Source organism: Triturus cristatus, chromosome 7, assembly GCF_964204655.1.
Source record: "Triturus cristatus chromosome 7, aTriCri1.1, whole genome shotgun sequence".
In the NCBI taxonomy this organism is placed as follows: Eukaryota; Metazoa; Chordata; class Amphibia; order Caudata; family Salamandridae; genus Triturus; species Triturus cristatus.
Genome location: NC_140590.1, coordinates 258714746 through 258730417, shown reverse-complemented (window position 1 = coordinate 258730417; position 15672 = coordinate 258714746). Strand labels below are relative to the sequence as shown.

Here is a 15672-nt window from a genome sequence, read left to right as displayed (position 1 = left end):
ATTACAATACAATAGTAGTATAAAATATGGGACGAAAGTAATATCAAAACTATTTTCAGTATACTGTAATCAATATTAGGAAAGTACAAATTTTGCTGTGTAGTACTAATAGTTGCAGAATACATTGAAAAGATCAGCCTAAAAGTCATTCAAATCAAGGAATTTCATTTCTCAACGCCTGTGCATTGCAGAGGGAAAACATGTCAGAATGCAAGGAAGCCTTCATTTTAGCCGTTCCTTAGTTTCTGTGACATATAAAGGAAGAAAGGAAGGAAGGTTTACAATGAAGGCCCATTTACCAACTGGCCCTCTTTTGCCATCGAAACGGAAAGAGGACGGCAAGGATCACCTTTGATTTCTAGGTACAAGGGTTAAAAAAAAGAATTAAAAAAAAGTTTCAGACTGCACTAATGAGAAGATCAAAGGGTATTTTTTGTCCACCATAATTTCGGTTGTATTTAAAGGGTGAGTTGGGTTGGCTAATGGTGATGGATCCAAGTGAATTACCATTTGTACACCATGGCAGATAACATATTTGATTGATTTTTTCACAGGTGTGAGTTTTGGGGGGGTCTTGGTACTAAGGCTGGTGGGCATTGGGGGTAAGAGGAAGGATATGAGGAAAACAGATAGTGCTAGGAGGAGGGAACGAGGACCACACATGGGAAAGAGGGAAGGGTGCAAGGGAGAGCAAGAGAGGATGCTGGTAAAGAAGGAACAAGAACCATACTGGAAATAGGGCGATATTTCCTAGCAGGTAGGAAAAACGATATTTCCTAGTAGGTAGGAGAAACAAAAAGCACACATGGGGAAAAGGGGAGGTGCGGGAGAAAAGCATGAGAGGGGCAGGTGGGAAGCAGAAACACAGACCAAGACACGTGGAAGAGAGCCAGCAGGAGCACACAATGGCTATAAGGTAGTCCCTCAGGCAGTTCAATGCAAGTACTGAATTGGAGGCTGAAACAGACAACTGCATAAAGCGAGAAGGAAATACTCCTGTGGGCTAAGCCTCAACGTGACAAAGTCTCAAGCCAATGACTGTAAAGACTGGTGAAAAAAAGTCAAAGATTGAAGGTAGACCCAAAGCCACCTGAAAGGCATTTATAAGAACTGACAATATTCCACCTGGAGTGGTATTTCCGGATGAGATTCCGCCACTCACTGTTATAGGTGGCCTGGTGTCTCAGATCCTGGAAATTACATTCTGCAAAATCTGAACCTGGTAATCTAATGTCTGCACACTACAGACCTAGTTATTCCAAATCTGGATACATAGGGGGGCACAGGTTGAAGGCAGGGGCATAGGCCGGCCCCCACCCGACTCCTGCAGCCAAGTCCAGGTTTTCTCCAAAATCACTCGACACCCTCTCCCTTTTCTTCCAAGCAACAGTATTGGGTAGGAGAAAACGCACTTGAACACATCAACAGCCGCAGGCAGAGGCTGTGGCCTCTTGGCTTTAACCCCTTCAGCGCTGCGCGGATTCCCCCGCGGTGCTGAAGGGTTCTAGCGCGGGCGTGGTCATGACGGAACGGTTCCGTCATGAGCACAGCTCAACCGATGCTCATGACGGAACCGTTCCGTCATGAGCATCGAAGGGGTTAAGCAGAAGTTAAATGTAGGCAGATTTGTCCACGGAATCAGGGAGAAAGCCTTACGGTTGAGGACTCCTGGGACAATGCAGATATTCCCCACATACCTAAACCACTGTGGTTAGTCCCTATTCCGGGGGAAGAACTTGTAAATGACAGATTTCGATGCAGTACAACTAGCCGGAATCAGCCATACAGTATCCTTGCACCATAAATCTGCAATACTTGAGATTCTAAATAATATGTTATCAAAATGTCTGTTTGATGGCTGCACTGTGACACTCAAACCTAAAAAAAATGATTGTTTGGATTTAGAATCCATGTGTAATAAAGGAATTAACATGTTACAAAGGTGTGATGACTCATTAGCTGTAAGATGTAGAACAGATCCATGCACTGCAGCCAAAGCAGTTCCCAGGAGATGGAATGTCACATCAAATAGTCGATAGAATATGGTTGAGGTTTAGTTCTACTAAATTCTCTGCTGCAACTTCTATTTTAGAAGAGTAATGACATAAGCCTGGCAGACAGCAATGCGAGGCCAACCCAAAATGGAAACAGCATTAAAAAAGTGGTCAGCACTGGAGCACTCAAACTAGTATGTCTGAAGTCACAGTCAGGTGAATTATCGGGCTGGGGACCAAAAGGTTTATAAACCTGTGGTGCGGCATCTCACCATCTTTCTCTACACTCCCACAGCCACACCTCATCGCCACTCGGACCAGTGATCATTTGCTGAATCGTGCAGCGTTATTTTAGGGCGATTGTATATTTAGCGGTGTTTCTTCTCCCAAGTTCAGGTGGGGATTTCTTTCATAGGTCACTGAGTATTTTCGATCTCACATAATTTCTGTTGTATTTACAGGGCAAGCGATATTGGTATCACATGGTTGGGAGACGTTTACGTGCTAATTAAGCTCTCCATCGGCTAAACCACATATAGCCCACAATTTTGGGAGATGGGTCTGTACTACTGTTGCAGGTTCTGATCCAGCTGGCCAAGAACATCTCCCAAAACAGTGACAAAGGGTGCAGGGAGAGTGAGGTGGGATTTCATTACAAGACCAATATGCATAAATCTTTCATTGCTGCCCCCAACATCCAGCTTTTTAAAGAACATAAAACACGTCATAGACAAAACATTCAAGTTTAGAACTTTCAAAACAGTATATAGCACCATGTCACTAAGCATATTCCTTTTTTATATGCTACTCCTCAACCAAATAAATGCTATGACTTTACTTGAATTTGCTATGACTTTACTTTGTGCTTTAATTATGTTCATGCTTTATCAACCATTACTTACTTTATTGTAGTTACGCATGTTTTTTCTAGTTCACCCCTCTAATTTATGGTTGAGGTTTTACTTCTTTTCTTCTGAAATGCTGTCTCCGCCTTATCAGTGCTCAGATTACTATCTTTTTCTTTGCCAAGGTAGGTATTCTTTCAGTCTCCCCCAGCCTGGCCTCTTTTGCGGCTATTCAGGCTTACTTGATGGACCTACTACAGGCCCGGTGGGCGCCTCACGTAGGTTTCCCCTAGGCCCATATCGATTTTTGAGGACGGCAGGGAGAGAATTTTGCTCCTCACAGAGCTTGAGATGGTGCTTCTGGCAGAAGCGATGGCCGATGCATGTCTGGACCTCCTTCTGAGATAACGCGGAGTCCTCAATAGAATTAGCAAGAGGACTCAGAGTTTAGAGCGGTCATATTTTTTGGGCTTGACACACTTTCTGCCTAACGTGTTCGGCACGCGGAGAGCGTTGCCATAGGAACACAGTTTGAGTTACTGTTGCTGTTTGGAAACAAAGCACAACAGAGAGGCTGGTAAATATTAGGGGGTTTTTCATATTAAAAAAAGGAAATTTTCGCAGGGTCCCCCTGTCTCTGTCCCCAGCGAGGACATCTTTAAGAAATACTTTGACAGGGAGCTTAGATCCTCCCTAAAGGAGGCTGTGGAAGTCGTTGCTAAGAGAAAAAGAGAGATGCTGATGAGGACTTTTTCTCTCTTTTTTGTCGGCGGACTCTCCTATTATCATTAAAGAGAGAGTCTCTAGAAAAATGTAAACACCTGATAAGGGAGGAATGCAGAGTTGATAAAGGCCAGAGACAAAGTAGCTTGCGTGTTACAACAGACCATGGTGTCCATAGCAGCACTAAAAGCAAGAGTGACCATTTTGGAGCAATGGAGTTTGGTGACCCTCACAGATAAGTGGAATGAGTGACCATCGTGGAACAAAAGGTGGTAAATACTACTGCAGTACAGATACAGACGACATTTTGGAAGACAATGGTGTAGAATCGCATTATTACTCTCTGTTGTTGCGTGTTGCTGTGTAATCCCATGAACTGTGACCCGTGAGGCTACGCTCCGCGAGGAGGAGGAGGAGGAGGTGACGACATGAGACGCAAGACGCGAGAGGAGCAGAACCCAGCACCCGGCACTCGAGGCAGGAAGAGACGTTGCTTCAGTAATTAATTCTGCACGAAGCCGGGTTATTTCGGGGGAAGGCGCATGGCACGAGGTGCTCGCAGCATCTGTCTCCCTTACCCGGCATTACTTGACCCCCGGTCCCAGGCTTCTGGCAAAGTAAGGGACAGGGTTGCAGGAAGGCGGGGTGAGTGTGCAGTGAAGAAGCTGAAGACGGCGCCTTTCTTCAAAGTGCAGCAAGCAAAATAAAGCAGCAAAACAAAGCAGCATGGAACTATGTATGCTACCTCAGGGGGCATAACGATAATTAAGGAAATCAGCTTCTCAGTAAATCTCGCAACAGCGAAAAAGCGAGTTTAGCAGCAAGAGGAAAGCCGTCCTCAAGAAGGGTCCCCCAAAGAGCCAGTGGGGAAGGACACACGCATAAAGCACAACAGAGGTAAATGGAAAAAAGGGAGTTCCCTTTTTCTTTTTAATAGTATTACTGGCCACCCCTGTCCTCAGGACAGAGTTTGGAAACAAGGGGTAGTGCCAGGTAGGGCACAGAGAAGTTGCTATACATAACTCGATGAGTCTAAGAGATGGCTCCAAGGAAGAATTAAAGCGCACTGGGACAGACTCAGAAGCAAAAAGCCCTTCCCATAGACCAAAAGGCTTCAGGAGAAAGCCTAGTGTGCACAGGGACAAAACCAAAATCTAAACTTGTACAGAAGAAAAAAGAGAAAATATCTAAGGAGTCATCGCAAGTGGGACGAAAGGGGGGCACAGCATCAAACTCCCTGAAAGACTTTGTGGGGAAGCTCTTTAAAAGGGTTTTCTCACCAGCTAAATCATAATCAGTAATAGCAGGTGAGGAATCATGGAAGGGGGTTCCTCCCTCATCTTTGACCAACAAATGATGGACTCTGTAAATTTGATCAACCAATCCCTACAGTCCTTAACAGGTTATAAGGGACTAATAATGTCACCTCGACTATCCTCATCTCTAAGGTTGACCTTACACTGTGACCCCCAGGAAACAAATAGTGGGGACTTAAGGCAAGAGGAGGAAGATGGCTCAGCCTTGGATGGAAGCTCGAAGGGAGTAGAAAGACATGAAGTGTATGGAGATTAGAATACAGCGTGCAAGGGCAGTAATGACTGTAATCAATCCTTACAGTTTAACTTAGAAACTTCAGCAACACCAGCCTCTTCAATGCTGGAATTGATGCTAATGCTGCAAAAATCACTCCAGGGGCTCCTGGAAGTTACAATGTTAATGTTGGGGGGGGCCGGAATGCAGAACCCCCAATCGCCAATCACGAAGTTTATATCTCAAGATGGCCGGTGTTGGTAAAAAGAAGGGGCGGTTATACCAGACATGGCTTACTAAAATGGGGGAGATCCGTAAGAAGAGGCGCTCAAAGAAAGGGTATAGTTAGAGCGGTGGGAAAAGGGAGAGATGGAGGAATTTTCAGGATTAGCTGAACAAGAGCCAAAATTAAAACCTTTTGAAATCATGAGAGAAAGAGCGAGTAGAATAGGAACAGAAAGCTTTTAGAAACTAGTAAAGAAACTAGCGAAAAAGGGTATTTGCAGTAGTAAACAAAATTACCAGGAGAAGATATATAAAACATGTACCATCTAATATAACTAGAATACCGGGAATAACTACCTCCCTAAAAGAGAGGCCGTATTTGGGCAATATATTAGACGAAGGGGCTAGAATTAATACACCACAGCCACACAGGGGGCCAATATTGGTAGGAATGGAGGATAAAGGGAACAGGTGGCTGTATTTTGAACAAGTGAAAATGGGAAGGGGCGGGAAAAATACAAAGAAGAGGTTGTATCTAAATAGGTCCCTTCTCTAACTCATTCGCTCATTGCCCCCAACTTAAAAGGAATAGGTTCAAAAGACCTCCGACAGTTGGGTTTTCAATCAACCATTGATGGAAAAGAGCTTACCAGGGTACAAGTGTAAAAATTGCCATACAGAAGGCAGAGAGTGAGATACTAAAAGCAGGGATTTGGCTAGTACCTAACGAAGAAGTAGGGGCAGAACATAATGTCCAGCAAGAGAAAGCCTTCCTAAAGTACCACGCAGGGCTAGGAAACAGGCAAGTGAGATTACTGGAAAGAGATGTAGGATTAGGCTTGGGAAATCTTAATATAGTAATAAACAACTCTGTTCTGGAGGATTCCTGGAAGAATTGGAGCCATAGTACAAGCCCCCCAGGGCCTTCCCAGCGTTACTTAGAGGAAACCAATGGGTATGGGCTCCTTAGTGACGTAGAATAGGTAATGGGGTTGCCACATGGCTTAAAATTGGTCTCATGGAACATAAATGGATTAGGAAATCAAATAAAGCATGAACGGATAAAAGAATTGGCAAAAATAATGAGATCATTTGTATCCAAGAGACCTGGCTATGTGGCGAGACCCCTGTAGTTGATGGGTTTTGCCAATTCTACTGTCTGGCAATACAATCTAGGTCCGGCCGCCATGCATGTGGCTTATTGACATTATTATCCACAAAACTAGTGAAAAATGTATTTCAGCTCACTGTAACATGCCAATGGCTGCTTGGTTGTAGAATAACCCTAATCGTTGCTGATAAAAAGAAGGAAAATATGTTGATTTTAAATATATATATGCAATGGGGTTCTCAGGAGGAATATGGTGTTGAAATGGGACATTTTAAGAATGCTATAGATGTACTGTGCGAAAAGTATGATTCAGATATGATTTTGTTGGTAGGAGATTTTAATCAAAAACTAAATCCAAAGCAGTTAGATCTTTTGTATTAGGAAATCTTGGAGTCCTATGATATAAATCAAGCAACGTTTCCTGAAAGACTTTGCTCAATGCATGATGCAAAGTTGGGAAATTACCTAGCGACAAAAAGTCTTTTTTGTTTGAACGGTAGGTCATCCCAAGATTGCCCGGCAAAGAAAACTTTTAAACAAGGGACACAAAATTGCCCCAGAGATTATATTTTTATGCCAGCATGGAATTTTGCTTTAATAAAGGGCTTCAGGATTAGCCATATAGAAGGCAGTGACCACAAAATTCTAGAATTAGAGGTGGTAAACATCCATCAGATTGTCTGTGAGAAAGTAATTATACAACAGATGGATTATCCAAGGCGCATAACAACACGGTTCACAGAAGAATACATAGAAAGGTTAATCAGGCTCCAACAAAACATTGATCTAGGATGTGTGAGTGGATTAAACTTGGCTTGGTATGTTTATAAAATAAATCAAGTGGTACAAAGTATCAAGGTAGAACTTAGAACAGACGCAAGGGCTACTAAGAGTAAACAAAATACACTGGTTAGACAAGGAAACTGGTTCAACATAGACTGTCTAAACAAGAAAAGAGAATTAAGGAGAGAAGAGCGTAGCCTGCGTAAACAATTTGATAAGACCAGGGCTGAAATTCTCGTCAAACTAAAGAAAGAATATACCATGCTTCTTTATAGTACCAAAAGAGCCCACGATGAAACCTGTGGGGGAAAACTGCTGGAGGACCTCGAATCTAAGAACATACGACAGTTCTGGAAGTTGGTACAATCAGTTGCCTCAATGAATTGTGTGGTAGAAGAGGGTGCCTGGGAGGATTATCTGAAGGAATTATATACCCCGGGGAGAGAAATTGAAGAGGAAGTACTAGGGGACTGGAGTGGCCTGGTAGATGATCTAAAAACAGATTTTTCAGTAGATAATGTGTTTAATACAATAAAGACCTTGAATTTAAAAAGAGCTACAGGTCCAAATAACTTGCCAGCTCTGATAATAAAATCAAGGCTGTCCTGGTGGGCAGAATTTTTCTCCCTAATGTTCTCGGTAATCTTAGAATCGGGGACGATTCCGACTGAAAGGGTGCGATAATCAGGCCGATCCATAATAAAGGGGACGTTTAAGCACCAAAGAATTATAGATTAATTAACTTACTTGAAATTGGTGAAAAGATCTTTGCTAAAATAATACTAGGTAAATTAAAAGATTGGGCAGAAAGGGGATCAATCATCCCAGTTGAGCAGGGTGGAATTAAAGAAGGTCATTCCACAACAGATCATTGTTTTGCCCGCAAAATGGGAAGTTGCATTGCTGCTTTGTCGATTTTCGGGCATCCTTCGACTCTGTGGACAGCCTCTGGGAAGACATGATAAAATATGGAATACCGGATGGCATATTGATTATTTTAAAAGTGTTACATAGAGGGAATTGGGCCCAGGTTATCAGAGACACACAGGGGTCACTAACTCATAAGATATCTGTAGGGAATGGCCTTAGACAGGGGTGCGTCTTGGCATCCCTGTTATTTGCAAAAACTTTTAGCAGATCTCCATGCAGTATTAAAAGTAGAAAGAAGCGCAAGCCCAAAAATGAGTGGTAATAAAGTGCCCTGCCTCCTATACGCAGATGATCTTGTGATTCTTGATCAAACAGGAATAGGACTCCAAAGGAAATTAAATGCTTTTAAAAATTACTGTGATAGAAAGTTGTCAACTGTAAATATGGAAAAAAACAAAGGTTTTATGCTTTGGGAAGAGTCATAAGAATTTTAACTGGTTTTTAGGTCAAGACAAATTGGAGGTAGTTAAAGAATATAGATACTTAGGCCTCTGGTTTGATAGCGTGCTAAAATGGCGCACCCACCTGGAGGCACAAAAAGCAAAAGCTTTGTCGTCAGTATGTGGGCTTAAAAAATGTAATAAAGAATATGGTGATATGTCACACAGACCCATGCTAAAAGCATTTGAAGCCATGATCCCCCTGCAAGTACTGTACGGGGCAGAGGTTCTTTACCTGAGTGGCAAATGTGGGTGGGATTGGGAAGAAGGAACATTTTTAAAAATAATAATGTCACTACCTAGCTGCACAATGATCCAAGCAATCAGAATGGAGCTAGGGTTAATATCATGGAGTGTGCAGACCCAAATGTCTTTGTTAAGATTTTGGAAACGTCAGGACCCAGGGGATGTACAGAAGGTCTCACAATGGTGCAGAGAGGAGATTCAAACAAGTAGCATTAGCTGGGCAAAGGACGTGAGAAGAAACCTCCAGAAAATAGCAGCGCGCCTTAATGTGAGACTCTCTCAGCAATCCCTGGTAGTCGATTTCACAAAGAGAACGCTTAGGGAACAAGGGCAGTCTTATTCAAGATCACAGGACCTAGATTATATGACAGGGAAGAAAAATAAATAAATAAATAAATAAAATCGGTCCAGTGGTTAAAAAGCTCATGGGCAAATGAAGTTTGGTTTCCGTACTTGGATAATTTGCCCAACCAAGGTTTAAGACATGAAATCTTAAGGACCCGAGTTGGGATTAATCCTTGGAAGACGGAAGAAAAAATAAAGGCTGCATTGATTGGCTCAGATGGTAACTGTAATTGTGGGCTAGGAATAAGAAATGACATTTTGCACATATTGCTTGATTGCACATTTGTCTTAGACATACGGAAATTGTTTTTACGCCCAATATTCTTAACACACAAGCTAAATTTGTGTGCCCAAGCGGTTTGTTTACTTACAGATATGTCATCGCTAGAAATTGAAATCAGACTGGGAAAATTTCTGAAGGCAACAAAAGAATTTGTAAGGGAGAAATTAAAGATAAGGTGGAAAATATGTTTTTAATCCACAGGAGACTATGGAAACTTTTTTTCTGGAGGAGGATTTGGAGCAACCTTCAACATCGAAGGCTATTAAAGATCCATTGCGTGCAGATCTGTTTAATCCTACTCTCATTAGGCACCCAAGAGGTTCAGACTGCCGGCCTATGGACCACGTGACCACTTTTATTAAGTTTGGATACAAACGTCTCTTGATAAAGCGACACATAACTTGCTTAGGGCCGAGTGCCCTAGACCATTCCTGGATAACAAAGCAGGAATACTATAAATCTGGACCCAGAGCTGTTGAATGTTCTCTAAAGACAGGGAAAGACCCTAGGAAAGGTCTTAAGCAGTGTTAGGATAGATTGTTGGACACCCTGGGTACTAAGAACAGAATTCTAGACATGGCTGAGGATGCCTTATACCTGCTGGGGAACGCCATTGCTGGGCTAATTGCAGAAAGAAGAGCAATTCTTATGAAATTAATCCTACATTGAGTGATCTTGCCAACAAGGAAACTCCGGGTGGCCTGAATGGTCTACATTTTGGCAACAGTTTTTTCAAAAGGTTGGGCAAGTATGTTTCCATGTTTAATGCCTTTAGTAAGGCACAATCTAACATGTGTTGCATGTTTAAAACTCGAGTTTTTGGTAGGGCTGACAATACGGGACTGGCTGTCAGCCATGGGACACAAAGGTCCCAGTTTTATTACCAAAACCAGCAGGGCAATGGCAGGAACTTCCGGACAAACATTGGCTTCTTCCCTCAAAAAGGACGAACCCCTTGCACTTGTGGCAGCAGGGGTACAGCTCAAGGAGCTGGAAATCAAGATAAGCCTCAAGGCTTTACTTGGTTCTTCCAAATCAAAAGGTAGGGAGTGGGAAGATTATGTTTTTTCTTCCAAAACTGGTCTGGAATAACAAAGTATTCATGGGCAAACCGCGAGGGGTTTCAAAATAGAGTTTTGGGACACCCCTTACCAAAGGCATCAACCAAGAGAGTTATCCTTAGACCAGGACCAAACAACACTGATAGATGAGGAGGCTACACAAAGGGGAAATTTGCGAGGTCGTGGCCACAGAGAAGGATTTTGTCAGTACCATTTTCTTAGAAATGACAAAGGTTGGCAGACTGTAATAAATTTAAAGGAGTTAAACAAGTTTCTAGTGTACAGGCACAAGATTGAGGGGATAGATTTTTTGCAAGGCATTTTACAGCAGAAAGAGAAGTTGAAGGATGCCTACTTCACACTTCCCATGGAAGTATATTCTCAGAAATATTTACATTTCAGTTGGAGAGGTATTTTGTACCAAATTCCTGTCTTCTCTTTGGTCTGTCATCAGCTCCCTGGTGCTTCACCAAGGTACTGAGCCCTGTAGTTGCTTTCTTGAAAAAGAGGGGAGTGCGCTAAGTAATTTACGTAGACGAATAATTACTTGGGTCTCAAGATCAAGAGGAATTGCTGAAGCACACGAAGTGGACAAGGGATCTACTATAGGCCTTATGGTTCATTATCAATGTCGAGAAGTCCATCATGACTCCTACAATGAATTTGGAGTTTCTGGGGTTTCAGGTGGATATAAATCTGACCCAGCTCGGTCTCATGCAGAAAACATTGACGAAAATAAAGAAGGAAGTAGGTCATGTTTTAGCAAAGGAAGTGGTGACTTTCTAGGATCTGGCCAGGGTGGTAGGACTTTTGTCATCCTCCATTCACGCATTCTCCCCGGGTCTGTTGCAATACAGGGCACTCCAGAGACTGAAACTACAAGGTTTGAGGAAGGATCTTTGTTTTGCAGATGTAATTCCCTTGTTCCAGGAGGCTCGAAACAATCTAGAGAGCTGGAATGGCAAGGCAATTTTTGGGAATGTTCCAGAGTTCATTGTAGAATCAGATGCAACTAACCTTGGCTGGAAACAAAAGATAGAAGAGATATAGACTGGAGGGAAACGGTCCAGGAAGGAACAATCCTTACACATAAATTGTTTGGAGATGTTAGCAGGGCTGAATGCTTTGATGAGTTTCAAGTCTATTATAGCAAACATCGTGGTGCTGATCCAGTTGGACAATTTCACTGCTGTTTCTTATATCAATCGCTTAGAGGGAGAAAGAGTGGAACAACTTGTAAATCTAGCCAATAGAACTGTAAATTGTTACGAATTAGGTGTCTCAGCAGGATATTCCTTGGTAAATTTTGCTACTGGCAGTGAACCCCTAGTCCTCTCAGTGATGAAAGGACTAAGACTTAGGCGGCCAACTAGAGTAATGATATGACTATGGCACGGCAATCTAGTTTTTGATCTCCTGGTCTCCTGGCTAGATAATACTCATCTTTATTTGAGACAAATATTGTGGAATTTAGCGGCTTTGTTCTGTTTAATAGAAGAGTCTCAGACCTTAAGGCTCTTTTTGCAATAGGTTTTATTCCCCAGATGGAGTTCACTTTGACATTTGGAAAAGGACCAAAACCAAGTCCGATAGCATTTTCTAACCACTTTTTAAAGACTGCAAGTAGTTGTGTGTGGCGAGTTGCATGAGAGTTTATGAACAAAGAATGCTGGAGTTTAGACCTGATGGAGCGGTTCAATTGGTAATTTTCTACACAAAACGTTAGAAAGCAATATCAACAGCTACTATGTCACGGTGGGTAACAACAGTGATGTCCAAGGCTGGAATCAATTTGACAAAATTTGGAACTTACTACTCTGGGGGAGCTATGGCTAGTAAATGTTTTTGGGCAGGTGGCACACTTGCAGACATTATAAAGGCAGCAGATTAGTCAAGTGCTAGCACCTTTGCGAAATTGTATCTTAAACCGGTGAAGCATGTGAGCAGTCTGATGCTGGGGAGCTTTAAACAGGCATAATGGTAGCCTCCGGCCTTGTAATGAAAAGGTAATTCTCCAAATACCATAGAGAGAGAATCTTGATTTTATTATAGACAACAGAGGCTAACATTATCCCACCCACCTCTACCAAATTCGTTTATTTTGACTTTACAGAGATAAATGATTATTTACTGCGTATCACTTGGTTCTTTCTATCACTTGATTTCTTCTTTCCTTCAGCTAATTCTTTGCAGTAAGAACCTTTTCAGTCAAACCATAGTAGCATCTTTCATTTAGTCACAGCCCAAAAGAGGAATGTGCTTAGGGACTTGGAGCTATATACTCTTCTGAAAGTGCTAAACTGGAATGTTTGTTTATGATGTGTTTGTGCTATTTAAAGGGCTGCATGTTGAGAGCATACATAAAATGTTCAAACATAATATTAGCCTCTATTCTCTTTAAAGAAATCAAGATTCTCTTTGTAGGGTAATCGAAGAATCGACATTCTATGCCATGGTATTAGACAGCCTGGTTTTTCCTCGGCCCACGCTCCCTTTCTAAGAAAATATTTTAAGATTGACTGCATTTTGAAACTGGCTGGGTGTTCACCCAAAATGAAGTACTGGACAGTTGACTGTCAGAAGGGGAAATGCTATGCAGGGTGCAAGTGGCCTAGAAAACTGCATTTCTAGCAATGTTCCCCAACGTAAATGGTTTTAAAAATCAGTGGACTGATATAATTCAGCTGTTAATACATTTGAAATTATTTCTCTTTCACTGTAATAAAACGCAACCCGAAATGGTTAACTCATACCACACAAAAAATTCTGTCTTGGGGCTTTGTTGTCAATTTGGAGCCCTGGTCATTCATCGAACCCAGCTCCTAAGAAAGTACGAGAGACACTTCCCCTCGTATAAAATTTCCAAAATAAAAACACTCCATAAGTTAAAGAAGTCAGCCTTATGTCTCTGAATAGGAACAAGCAGTAGATGAAACACGATGTGTGTTTGTCCCAATTTCTAAAATAGTGCAGGAGACCTTTCTATTCTAAAGTGTGATACACTCATGCCCAATTAGAATTGGGAATTCCTAGTTTACAAGCTAAATAGATACTGCCGTTCTTCCTTTAAGTCATTGGCCTCTTGTGTCTGTGGCATGGGAGATCACCAATCTTCCACCTCAACCACGTATAAGAGCGCTAAGCCGCCTACTGATTTACTTTGTGCATAATAAATATTAGGGAAATGTGTAGGAAGAAGGCATAGACCTCTAACTAAAACTTTTTGAAGCCCTCTACCCATCCTCAGGGAGTGCCTCGCCACTTTCCCTAAAGCACAGTCCGTCTGTATATTCCTTTAAATAAACTTTAGTGTAGGGACATTAAGCTGAAATCATGGACGGCACGTACAGGGGGTTAAAGAAATTGCTCTATATGTGCTGCATCACTACTTGGAATAATGACAGATGACGAAGATGTGCTTCGAGATGTTTTGTTGAATACCGACCGCCCTCTCAGTATACCAGGACGAGGTATCAGAACGGGAAGAAGAGTCCTACTATTTACTTTTACCAAGGGTTAGCTACTTCATGTTGTGTACTGATAGAGTTAAGAAGCATTTCCAGAAAGGAATTAGACCAGAAGATATTGGTGACATTTGGTTTGAATATGAAGGAACGTCACTAAAATGGCATTATCCTATAGGCTTGCTGATTGACCTGTATGTCTCAAATGCAGCTCTTCCTTGGAACATCAAAGTACACTTTAAGAATTTTCCTGAAAAAGACCTCCACTATCCTTCCAAGGAAGCAATTGAGGCCCATTTCATGTCTTTGATTAAGGAAGCAGACACCTCAAAGCACATAAGTCAAGTCATCAATGAGATGTAGAAAACAAATCACCACAAGCAACTGTGGATGGGTTTGCAAAATGATACATTTGACCAGTTTTGGGCCATAAATCGAAAACTCATGGAGTACCCAGCAGAACAGAACGGATTTCAATATATCTCATTTAGAATATACCAGCAAACCATGATTGAGCGCCCTTTCATTCAGAAGTTATTTCGACCAGTTGCATCAGATGGCCAACCACACACACTTGCCGATCTAATTAAGGAAGTCTGACCTTCTGCAATCCCTTCAGAAGATGGTGAGAAGTACCACCAGCTTGTAATTTATGGCATTGGGCCCATGCTGGAGACACCAGAGCAGTGGTTAAGTGAACATCTGAGCTACCTTGACAATTTCCTCCACATCAGTGTAATTCCTCAGCCCACGGATTGAGCACACAAAACTATTTCCCAGTTCGAGTCACCTTGGACTGCTATATCAAGGGGCATGACAGACTTATTTGTATTTACTTTTGTCATTCTTAGTGGAGCAACCCAACCAGAAGAAAACAAATATTGCTGTTGCAAGCCAGAGAAGAAAATCCATTCTAACACAAAATAAAGACAGCCGACCTGGTGTCACTCTCCATCGCCAATGATTCTCTGCGTTGTTGTCACCAAACCTTAACTACAACAAGTCTGCTGTACTTTTCCAAGGCTGAAAGTTTCACAGCCTGAGAAGCCAATGGGAAACCCAGGTACCAATCAATTGGTATCTCTAATAATGAACTAGGGTATTTCTTAGCATAACTGTTGGTGCATTATAGCTACAGGGAGTGGAAACATGTCTATGTTTCCAGAAAACGGTATCATGGAACCTGTCATCAATTTTTGTAAAACGTGAAATCACTGTGCAGTCATCACTCCGGTTTGTGAATGCAATGTTCACAGGATGCTTGTTAGCATGGTCAAGAACAGTTGTTTGCTTGGATAAGACAGCAATCCTCTTACCCACAGGCCATAGGTTCTTCGGTTAGAGGCACTACTTGCCTTTGAGCAGACTCTCCCAGGGCAGTAGATCTGCATTATACAAACTGTTAATGTAAGTGTTCTCCTCTTCAAACTAAATTTTCAGTAAAATCGAATAGTTTCTCTTGGGGTAAAAAAAAAAAAAGAAACAAATGTAGTATTGGGTTTATTTAGTGTATCTCTCGTGGTGCAATCTACATGTGTGTTCTTTTGTAACACAGGTGGGTTCTGGAATTATCAGGCAGTCAGTTGTCTGTGGTTTTTTACCTTGCTTGGATGTTCCTGCTGTTGTTGGTCCTATAGTTTGGAATAAAGAAACTCTCTTCTACCAACGAATCAGGTGGATTCTCTTGAACAA

At 42.0% G+C, this 15672-nt stretch overlaps 1 protein-coding gene and 1 pseudogene across 1 annotated transcript in view; one reads left to right on the top strand and one right to left on the bottom strand.

Moving 5' to 3' along the window:
- The window catches only part of PRR12 (proline rich 12), a 638795-nt gene that overhangs the window by 595808 nt on the left and 27315 nt on the right, over positions 1-15672 (bottom strand). The gene's annotated exons all lie outside the window — the stretch shown is intronic.
- LOC146809346 (autophagy protein 5 pseudogene) lies at positions 13914-14739 on the top strand (annotated as a pseudogene).